This window comes from Macrobrachium nipponense, chromosome 11 (assembly GCF_015104395.2).
Source record: "Macrobrachium nipponense isolate FS-2020 chromosome 11, ASM1510439v2, whole genome shotgun sequence".
NCBI lineage: Eukaryota > Metazoa > Arthropoda > Malacostraca > Decapoda > Palaemonidae > Macrobrachium > Macrobrachium nipponense.
This window is the reverse complement of record NC_061087.1, coordinates 72,344,475-72,355,725: the sequence shown is the minus strand read 5'-3', so window position 1 is coordinate 72,355,725 and position 11,251 is coordinate 72,344,475.

The window sequence follows — 11,251 nt, the reverse complement described above, 5'->3', positions numbered from 1 at the left end:
ATATATATATATTTAATAAAAGATATATATATATATATATATATATACATATATAATCTCATTTATTTTTTTTCTATGTACAAAACGGGACATGCATCGTGGATGATGTAGAATTTCATAACAAACGTAGCTTTAGCTTCAGCCCAAAGACTGGATTATACGACTACAAAACTGCGAGATCTTTTGGAATCAACTTTATTACATACCATTATTATGGCTTGTCAAAGGCAAAATCTGATGATTTTGTAAAGAGTAAGTAATTCGAAGGGCAATTGTTGTATCCTATTATTTATAAATTCTAGAGCGTCAAAGAAGAAAGGGTTTTATGTACAACGAATAAACCTCCTTACACGAAAAAATGTACGTGTGTGTGTTCTAAGAAAGTGTTATTTTCCAATGGCCCCACGTTGATAATCCTATAGCCAAGAGATAAATTATTATTATTATTATTATTATTATTATTATTATTATTATTATTATCATTATTTGGCTGGAAAGAGCACAAATATAAATACGTGACAGTGGTTAAAGGGAACGGTCGTTATGTATGTTAATAGATTTTATATGTTAAAATATATGGAATAAGAACAGAAACTGAAAATAAGCTAATGTAGCCACCCAACACTCAAAAGATAGCGCGACTGGGAGAAACAGTTGCCATGTTGTGTTTTTAACTTTTTGCTGACAGTTTTGTTAGCATCAATGTTTGCTGCCCGCACTCTGGCTGACAGCTGGGGCACCAAAGCTGCTTTCTTAGCCCAATATATATATATATAATTATTATATTATATATATTATGATAGATATATTATATATATAACAATTATGTATATGTTGTATATGGTATGTATATGTATGTATATGTATGATGGTATGTATATGTATTAGTTTATATATTAATCTAATATATATATATATTATTATATATATATGTATATATAGGTATATATGTATATATATACATGATATGTAATATATGTATAGCATATAAATGTATATATATGTATATATCTGCAATATATATATATGTAGATTATATCATATATAGATATATATATATATATATATATATATATATATATATCTATATATAATATATATATATATTATATATATATAATATAATATATATATATATATATATCTTAATAAAAAGGAGCCCATAAAAAACACCAAAAATGTAGAGAGAAAAGTTTACTATATTTCAGAGAACTGCTGTGTCTCTCTTCAGGTATATACCTGAAGAGAGAGACAGCACAGTCTCTGAAATATAGTAATTTCTCTCTACATTTTTGGTGTTTTTATGGGCTCCTTTTATTAGATGGAATTCTGTTGTTACAGAACATTTTTACCAGTCTATATATATATATATATATAATATATATATATAATATTATATATATATATCTATATATATATATTTATATAACATATAATATATATACATATATTATATATATATTTATATATATATAATATATATATATTATGTATGTATCATGTATAGTATAAATATAAACATAAAATATACATATATATATATATGTATGTGTGTATAAATATATACATAAATATATATATATATATATGATATATATATATATATTATAATATATATGTATGTATGCATGTATAAAATTTAAAATATATATTATATATATATATATATATATATTAATATATATATATATATAATATATAATATACATTATATATATATTTTTACGTATTGGCCGGGCCTTGAGAGAGGCATATACGTAAACGGAAATAATTGAAGGAGGACAAGTTGAAATTAATTGAACTTACCGTAAAACTGGTTTATAATGGACAATTAATTCTAGAGGAATAGGTAGGTCGCCAGAGACTCAGCTAAAACTTTACAGCTATTTATTTACAAAGGCTCGTTCTGGCCTGGAGAAAAGTGAATACAGCGTCCGCACGTTGGGACTTATAATCTCTCACAAATGGATAGCTGGCTAAAATGTAATTGGATGAAAGCTGGTCTCATAAATTTGGGTAATGCAACACTTGCGGGCAGAGAGACATGACACGTGGCTCAATTGGAATCTGTGGAAAACAATCCCAGATTCAGACGAGATAAAAGGAAAAAAACATGCCTTCTTGTTTTGATTAATTAATTCTCTAACACTGGGGAGATGGAACCTTTAATGTTTCACGGAGGTATGCAATGACTTCATTGGTCTGGGACGATCACACAAGGGGAAGCATGCGGCCATGAGGCAGTGAGAGGGAACAAAAGGATTTCTTTCTTTGGGGGCTGGAAATTGAATTGGGAAAACGAGGATCTAATAGATAATAGGTGATAAGGGACTGGCAATATGCTGTTTCACAAGACGTACCTGGATGCAATGTTCAGTGTGGACCTTTGTAGAAAATGTGGCGCCCGGCTTTGTCTTAACTCTTAGGTCTGGGGCTCGGGCGCGCCAGTACGCCGTGGTATAGGCCTAAATGGAAGGCAGGTGGGTCGGACATCCGTCGAAGGTTCACGTTCTGGAGACGACTGAGGCAGAATTCAGGTGGTTTGCTTGGGTGTTGGGATTCAGCTTAACCCCCCACGAGCAAGGCAAATTCTGGAAACAGAACATAAAGCCAGCAGAGGGGTCACAGGAAAGAGAGCTTAAGATATAGGTCTAAGAAGTACCAATCTGCCTACATCCTTCCCTTTTGAGATACGTCCCTAAAGCTGACAAAAGACTACTTTCCCCCAACTGAAGAACCCCCTATCTCTGGCTGGCGGGTTTTGGGTTTCCCGCGTTTTACTAAAAATCAGCTGATATTTGGAAGAAATGGCTGCCATTTTCCAAATCAAATTAATTAATTAATTGCGGGGTAGACGAAACGATCTATAAATGTAACAGCTCCCCCTGTTAAGAAGGCATTCACTCCCTTTCGGGCGTGAAGGTCTTGGCTTAAATAAGTTGATCGTCTCGACTACCCACTTCTCCTACTCTTAACTTGGAGTTTTTTTGAGCAGCGATACAGCTAAGTACAGTGGCCTACCTAACTTATAGGCTGAGATGCTAAGTGTACTAACTTAATGGAGTAATGTAGTTTAGCCTAAGTAATAACTACGGGTTGTCTGTGACGACAGTCTACTCTACCCCTAGATAAGGTTACTTGAAAATTCTACTTGCTACTAACCTAATGCCCTGGTACTAAATCATTAGCCTAACCTACTCAATACAGCTAAATGAAGACGCAATCATTCCAGAGTGTGGTACGCACAGCAGTAATGTGTCGCAGGAATTGTTAAAATACATGAGGTGAGGTAATGGTGCGTGAGGTTGATGAGTGGTTAGTGCATTACCAGGATGGAAATGTAATGAGGTAATTATATTTAAGATATTTAAGTGAGGGTTAGTATTACCATGGCTAGGGGTTAGAGGGTTAGTTCTACTGGCAGAGATCAGGCTGGCTACCTTCTCTGGGTAGGTGCCAGGATCACTCTGCAATTGAATGCGACACTGTACCTCGGGCACAGGTGTCAAGGAGAGCATGTGGCTCTTTGGTTAGTGTGTTAATGATTTGCTATGTCCCTTCTTCTTCTTCTTATTCCTCCAGGACCTGGCTATACCAGTCCTAGGAGTAGACGGAGGCACCGACTCTGGGGAAAGGCCAGAAACGCCGGCAGGAGCAGAGGCAGTGGTAGCCTGAGGGATTTCAGGAGAACACCCTACTTCGGTATCTGCAGCAACCGTCGTAGAGGTGGAACCTACTGCAGGGGAGGCCCTCACTCCGGCTGCTGCGACAGCCGTTGTAAGGGGAAACCTCCAGCCTGACTCCTGGTTGGGCAGTTCCTGGTTTTCCAGAGGAGGTATGAAGGTTAGGTCTGCCGGAGGTTCATCATGGACTTTGGATTGGCCATGGGCTGCGGTAAGCTCCATGCCTGTTGGAGGATCTCCTGTAGGAGGATCCTTGGTCAGGTTAGGCGCCGGCACTAGCTCGGGGCCAGGCGCAGAAGTCAAGTTCTGTGGTGGCTCTACGTCCAGGCTGGACGGAGCTTGGCACTGCTCAGTGCTGCCAAGTGGCACTGGCAGAGAGTTGAGGTCGACTGGACCTGTGGCGGGTACCGGAGGTGCAATACCTCTCAGCATGCCCTTGGTAATGGGAGACTTCAGGTCATGCCCTAGGATGAGGTCGTAACCTCCCGGAAGGTAGCTTGCAACTGCAAGTGTACATACCTTGGCAAGGTGAGGTCGTACGACTCTCAATTGGACAGTGGGAAGGATCATCTTACTATAATTGATGCCTTCAATCGTGATCAGTTGCCGTCTATCAATGGCAGCCCCTCGGGGGATTTGATCTTCCCGTATCAGGGAGATTTGAGCGCCGGAGTCATCAAAGGCTCTGACATGGCTTGGTGGATAATGACCTCGGAGGGGTGCGACGGTTATAGGGCCCTGAGCTGGGGGTCCTAGTAACGAAGGATTGGTAACTGCCATTGCGATTGCAGGAATATTGTAATTCGCGCACCCTACGTAGTTGGCAGACATGTGACCCTTGCGGCCACAGTCTCGGCAGAACTGGTTCGAGAACTTCTTATGTGGCATTGGACGGTAAGGCCGAGATGGCCCCACAGGTTGCGAATCTGTGGAGTCACCAAGGCTGGCAGTGTGCTCTGGCACAGGTGAAGAGTCCTCTCTGGCCGTGATTTGATGTGGTGAGGTAGCTTGGCCCTGGAGTGGTGTGGGGGAGGGACACCCCCAGAGGAGGTCCCGTCCCAATAGGAAACCTACTCCATGCCGAATCGTACGCACTAGACCTAGGCGGTGAGGTTTGGTGCACAAAGGAGTGGTGACCTGCAGGACGACTGTGGGAACGGTCTTGGACTGCCCTTCGACCCAAGTCATGGCCCACCTGATGTGCTCGTCCGGACTCCGCTCGTCGACGGTGTGCACTGTGCACTTGGTCCCTGTCCTATGAGGCACAGATCGGACCGGTATCTACCCGCAACTGCAGAGTCAGGCAGGGTAGAGCCATCCAGGTGGAACTGTGACGAAGTGGTCCACACCCGCTCAGGGTGAGACCTGGACTCGGGCATAACGGTCGAGGGGGTTGTGGCACTGATCAGGTGGACGTGCCTGGTCGAAGGCACGTGCTTGGGGCACCCGGGATATCCAGGGGAGTAGTGCCCTGTAGCCCCACAGGCTCTGCAGGAGTCCCTCTGCTGGCCTGGTCTCCGTAAGGCATCTGACTGGACTTGAGAGGAGGCTGAGGCACCATTCGGTGGCCTAGGAGGGTTCTGAGGAGGTTTGTGGCTCGCAGCGCTCTTGAGGCGGCACTCTGCTGCGAGGTGGCCCACTTTCTTGCAAACGTTGCAAGTCCGTGGGTGTCCTTGGCGTTGGGCGTCCTTTTTGGCCGTGTGGATCCAGAGAGAGGACCGGGTTGGGTGGCACCATGCGTCGGTGGGTGGTGCTGTGAGAGGGGTTGAAAGTTTCCCCGTCAGCCAGGCGACAAGCTTCCACAAGTGTCTTGGGTTGCTTGTCGTTAAGGTGCACTGCGAGTGGCCCAGGTACACACTGGTAGAGGTTTCCAGCATGATCCTGTTAAACAGGTCCTGGAACTCGGTGCACGACATGGCGTCAAGCCACTGCTGCCCGGCTTGGATTTTGTGGTAGGAGTAATCTCCCCAGGCCCAACCAACTTCCTTGGCCTGACCTCGGAAACGCTTCCTCCACCTCTCGGGGGTAATTTCATAGGCCTTTGTAATGACCCGGCGAACTTCCACCAGGTCCCCTCGCTGACCCTGATCCAGTGAGCGGAGGGCAGTCTTAGCCTTGCCATCCAGGTGCTTGGCAAGCAGGGCGGCCCCCTCTATCTCAGTGGTAAGAGGTAGTTCTCGAATAAGGCTTCCACTTCTTCCAGCCATGCCTCGGGCTCATCCTCAGTCCACATCGGGATGAGAGCGTTAATGCTGGCAATAGGATTGGATGACACCGTAGGTGTGGGACTGGGAGCTGGCTGCATGGCTAGGGCTTCGGCGTTCACCTGTTGTGCCTGCTCCACCTCGAGCTCCTTCTCCTTGAGAGCTAGCTCATGCTTTCTCTCTTCTTCCCTTGCCTTCCTCTCTGCTTCTTTTTTCTTCCTTTCTTCTTCTCTAGCAGCTCTCTCTTGCAGGAGCAGATCGTCCATCTGCCCCTTCACCCACTGGGTGAGTTCCTGCCCAGTGTAACCGGCGTTCGTGCCCAGAGCCATGAGTGTCTGGAGCCTCTCCAGCTCCATGGATATATGTGGTTGGGCAGCACAAGCCATTTCCTTAGGCTGCAGTGGAGGCTCTGATAAAGTTTAAAATAATGGCCAGGAAGGGTAATGGATGGAATGGGAGTGCCTACTGGGTAAAGTGGCACTCATTTGGAAATGTGTTCTGCGACGTGGTAATGAAAAGACTGGGTGCTCGGTGGCACTTTGTGAATGGCACCTTCTGCTTAGGTGGAAAAATCGAATGAAGTGTGCGGCGTACGTCACACTTACGGGCGTTCCCAACTTGGGAGACGTTGGAAAGGGCTACCTGTACGTCTGTACAGGTGCGCGGCGCTTATGGAAGCGTTCCTTGGTGGAGTGATCCAAAATGGTGGATACTCTAATGAATGGGCGTTCCGTAGGACAGACACGCAGGTTTAATGGCTACCTGTACGGCCTGTACAGGTGCAATGGCACTTATGAGGAGGCGTTCCTTGGAGCACTGGTATCGTGCTGGTGTGTCCCGGACACTACATGCAGTATACTTAAATATACTGAAGTGAAATGGTATCTGTTCGTGGCAGAGGGTAATAGTGGAGGAGAGAAAGTAAAAGGTGGGAGTACTTCAGCAGCCAGTCGATGGACAGTGTCAAGAATTAGTGGCACTGTGAAATGGTAAGACCTGGCGTGCACTGGTGGTGGCCAGTTCTAAACTGGTAACGACTTCCCTGTCTGGAAGTAATGAATTTGCGTGGCACACTGTGCGGGTTGTGCTTGCGGTATACGCAAGTCTTTTGTGATAAAAGAAAATGAAAAGACCACTCGGGCAACGACAGGTAATGATAATTGAAAATGCTCAGTCCCTCGCTGAAGTACTCGGTAAATGAAATAAATAAATGCTTGCAAACTGCAATGGACACATGCGCGTACGTATCACGCTGTGTAAATGAAAGACACAAAAGACTAAAATAATGTTAATTCTGCATGCTATAATTAATGGTAAGATGTAGTACTCTTGGCTTCGTGAATACTGGGTTCTGGTTCTCTCTCTCTCTCTTTCTCTCGGAGAGGGTGAAAAATGATATATGAATGAACTCCCTTATATTGAATTGAACTACGAATGTTAGTTTAATATGACGCAACTTGCGTTAAATGATTTACTTACGTTAACGTGAAATGAAAGAACTTTGGATAACGTTTTATGAAAAATGATAACGCTCTCGCGGTGAACGATGTTTACGTTAATGTTAGTGGCTTGCGCTTATGAAATGATTTGCGTTTTAATATGAAATTTACAAAGACGCGTTTTACGTTAACAATTCTTGTAAGTGACTCTACTTTTAAGATTTACGTTAACTTCACGTAAGGACAAGTGAAAATGACGGTAAGGATTTTAAGATGAAAATGTTAGCAAACAATTGTAAAAAGAAAAGGTTACGTTAAGTGCGAAGTGAAATGAAACTTTCGCTCAGCGAGCGAGTGAGCGATGCGAGGTGAAACACGTGAGCGAGCTGAGCGCGGGCTAGCAGCACGGTGTGCTAGCAGTGATGGCGAATCAGCTGATTCTCTGTAAATGCGAGGCGATTTACAACACGCAATTCTAATTTCTTATTCAAGGCGAATTACGTTAATTTCTCTGGCAGAACGATAGATACTAGTACCGAGATTGATATTATTTACGTTAAAACTTCGAGACTTACGTTACTTTGCTTAAATTGTTTAGGTAATGCTTAAAGAGATAACAAACATGGCTGCTGCTTTGTGAGAACGAAGTTTGGTTGAGACCGCGCAGGCACGAGAGTGCGCGAAGCTGAATTAAGCTGAGAGGTAAGCGGTTACCAACACTTGGAATGAAAACTAAGTTAAAATGGATTCCCTAACATATCACAGACAAAAGAATTGTACACTTCTTTTGCCGTAACTATTAGTAAAACACTCCTAACTAGCTAGGCTTTCCAACACAGCAATAAGCCCTGGCAAAGCACTTCCTAATTTGATCTGGTCCTTTCTGGCATCTATCTGCACACGTGTTAGTGTGAGCTCCTACAACACACGACAATACAAAATCACAGAGAATTCGCGGGGCAAATTGTTTACTCCCCGCTAAAATAAAGCTCTGGCGCTTTCGCCGTTACAATATAATAACATTTCTCACTTCACACTTGTTTAAACACTTCAACAATAAAAATACTTAAACGTACCTTAAGCTAACATTGGTTATAGAATAATCATATTAACCCTCTTACGCCGATTGGACCGTATTAAACGTCGAGTCAAATGTCTCCCGTATGCGATTGGACGTATCATACGCGGCTCAAAAAAAGTTTTTTTAAAAATTCGCGGAAAAATACTTATAGGCCTACCAGCCGAAAACTTTTGTATCACGCGCCTTGGGGGATGCTGGGAGTTCACGGATCAAGGCGTTGTTTTGTTTACAATCGCTACGCAGGCGCGCACAAGCGCGAATTTCTTTATTATCGCACTAAAAAGTATCAGTGACACAACTCGGAACAAAAATTATTTCGTCACTTATGACATAATTATTGCACCATTTTAAATTATCCTTTACATGAAGTATTATATATGAAAATGTGCGCAATTTCATGCACAATACAACTAAAAAATACTTATGATTGTAGCTTTTATCAGTTTTGAAATATTTTCATATAAATAACGATAAGTGCAAATATTTCAACCTTCGGTCAACTTTGACTCTACAGAAATGGTCGAGAACGCAATTGTAAGCTAAAACTCTTACATTATAGTAATATTCAATCATTTGCCTTCATTTTGCAACAAATTGGACGTCTCTAGCACAATATTTCGATTTATGGTGAATTTATGAAAAAACTTTTTCCTTACGTTCGTGCGATAACTCTTCCGATAAATTTTTTCGTGCGATTGTCCCTAATGTTTGCACCCTTTTGTTTAAAATTTGCCGTTACATAAAGTTTTTATATATGGAAATGTGCGCAATTTCATGCACAATACAACAAAAAACAACCCATGGTTGTAGCTTTTATTCAGTTTGAAATATTTCATATAAATAACGTTAAGTGCAAAAATTTCAACTTTCGGTCAACTTTTGACTCTACCGAAATGGTCGAAAAACGCAATTGTAAGCTAAAACTCTAATATTCTAGTAATATTCAATCATTTACCTTCATTTTGCAACGACTTGGAAGTCTCTAGCACAATATTTCGATTTATGGTGAATTTATGCCCAAAAAAAAAACATACGTTCGCGCGGTAACCTCCGAAAAAATCAGAATTTTTTTTGTGCGATTGTCGAAATGTTTGCACCATTTAAAATTAGCTGTTACATAAAGTTTTATATATGAAAAATGTCGTAATTTCATGTAGAATACAACTAAAAATGATTGAAGGTTGTAGCTTTTTCTCTTTTTTTGAAAATTTGCATAAATCACGATAAATAGAAAAAAAACCACGTTCGGGGGTCAAATTTGCTCTACCGAAATAGTTTAAAAACGTAATTGTAAGCTAAAACTCTTACGCCTAGTAATATTCTGTCATTTTTCTTCATTTTGAAACAAATTTGAAGTCTCTTAAAACCAATATTGTGATTTATGGTGAATTTTTGAAAAATATATTTACCTTCACTCCGCGCGCCGATTCGCGGCCGCAAGTCTCCGAAATACGTACATGGCATTATCCTAATATTTGCTCCTTTTTCATATTAGCCTTTTTTATAGAGTTTCATATATCAAAATGTGTGCAAATTCATGAAGAATACAATAAAAAATAATTGAAGGTTGTAGCTTTTTCCATCTTCGAAATATGTCCAGGATAAATAAATATATATATAAATTAAAATTTCGACATTCGGTCAAATTTAACTCGTCCGAAATGGTCGAAATCTGCAATTCTAATCTAAAACTCTTACAGTATCGTAATATTCAATCATTTGTCTTAATTTTGAAACAAATTGGAAGTCTCTAGAACATTATTTAGAATTACGGTGAATTTTTGAAAATAACATTTTTTACGTCCGCTCGTTACGAATTCGTACATCATTTTGTGATAATATTTTTCCGGTGTTGCTTTTATTGTTTTACAATGTATTATGATATCAAAATGATTGCCAATTTAGTGTACAAGACTAACGCAAAAAAAAGTTACTGGTTAGCTTTGACCGTTTTCTGCACAGCGTGATTTGAATACAATTATGTATGAATTTTTTTTTTTCGCTACCATATATCGCATTATTTACATATGATATGATATTATTTTTCATTTCTGATGGTTGCATTCTAAACTTCAAACAATGACAAAAAAAGGAGCAAAAATGAACTCTTAATCTTCAAAAGTACGCGCGCTGTAATTTTTTTAAAAAATTATTTTTCCACTTCCGCGCTCACTCCAAACCAGGCCCGGCATACGGGAGACGTTTTGATTTTAGGGCTCCGGCGTAAGAGGGTTAATGAATGGAATACCTTACCGTGAGTCAGTGTCTGTCTTCTTTCCCTGCAGTGTGCTTTCTTTTTGCGCTTTGAAAAACATTTACATTCGTTTTACAAGGATAACGCAATTTACAAGCTTTTTTTTTTTTTTTTTTTTTTTTTTTTTTTTTTTTTTTTTTTTTTTTTTTTAGCAAGCTAGGTTCAAATCCTCGGCGAAGGTCGACAATTTTACGTATTGGCCGGGCCTTGAGAGAGGCTATATACGTAAGCGGAAATAATTGAAGGAGGACAAGTTGAAATTAATTGAACTTACCGTAAAACTGGTTTATAATGGACAATTAATCTAGAGGAATAGGTATGCGCCAGAGACTCAGCTAAAACTTTACAGCTATTTATTTACAAAAGGCTCGTTCTGGCCTGGAGAATAGTGAATACAGCGTCCGCGCGTTGGGACTTAAAATCTCTCACAAATGGATAGCTGGCTAAAATGTAATTGGATGAAAGCTGGTGCTCATAAGCTTGGGTAATCAACACCTTGGCGGGCAGAGAGACATGACACGTGGCTCAAGGAATCTGGAAAAGAATCCCAGATTAGACGAGATAAAAGGAAAAAAACATGCCTTCTTGTT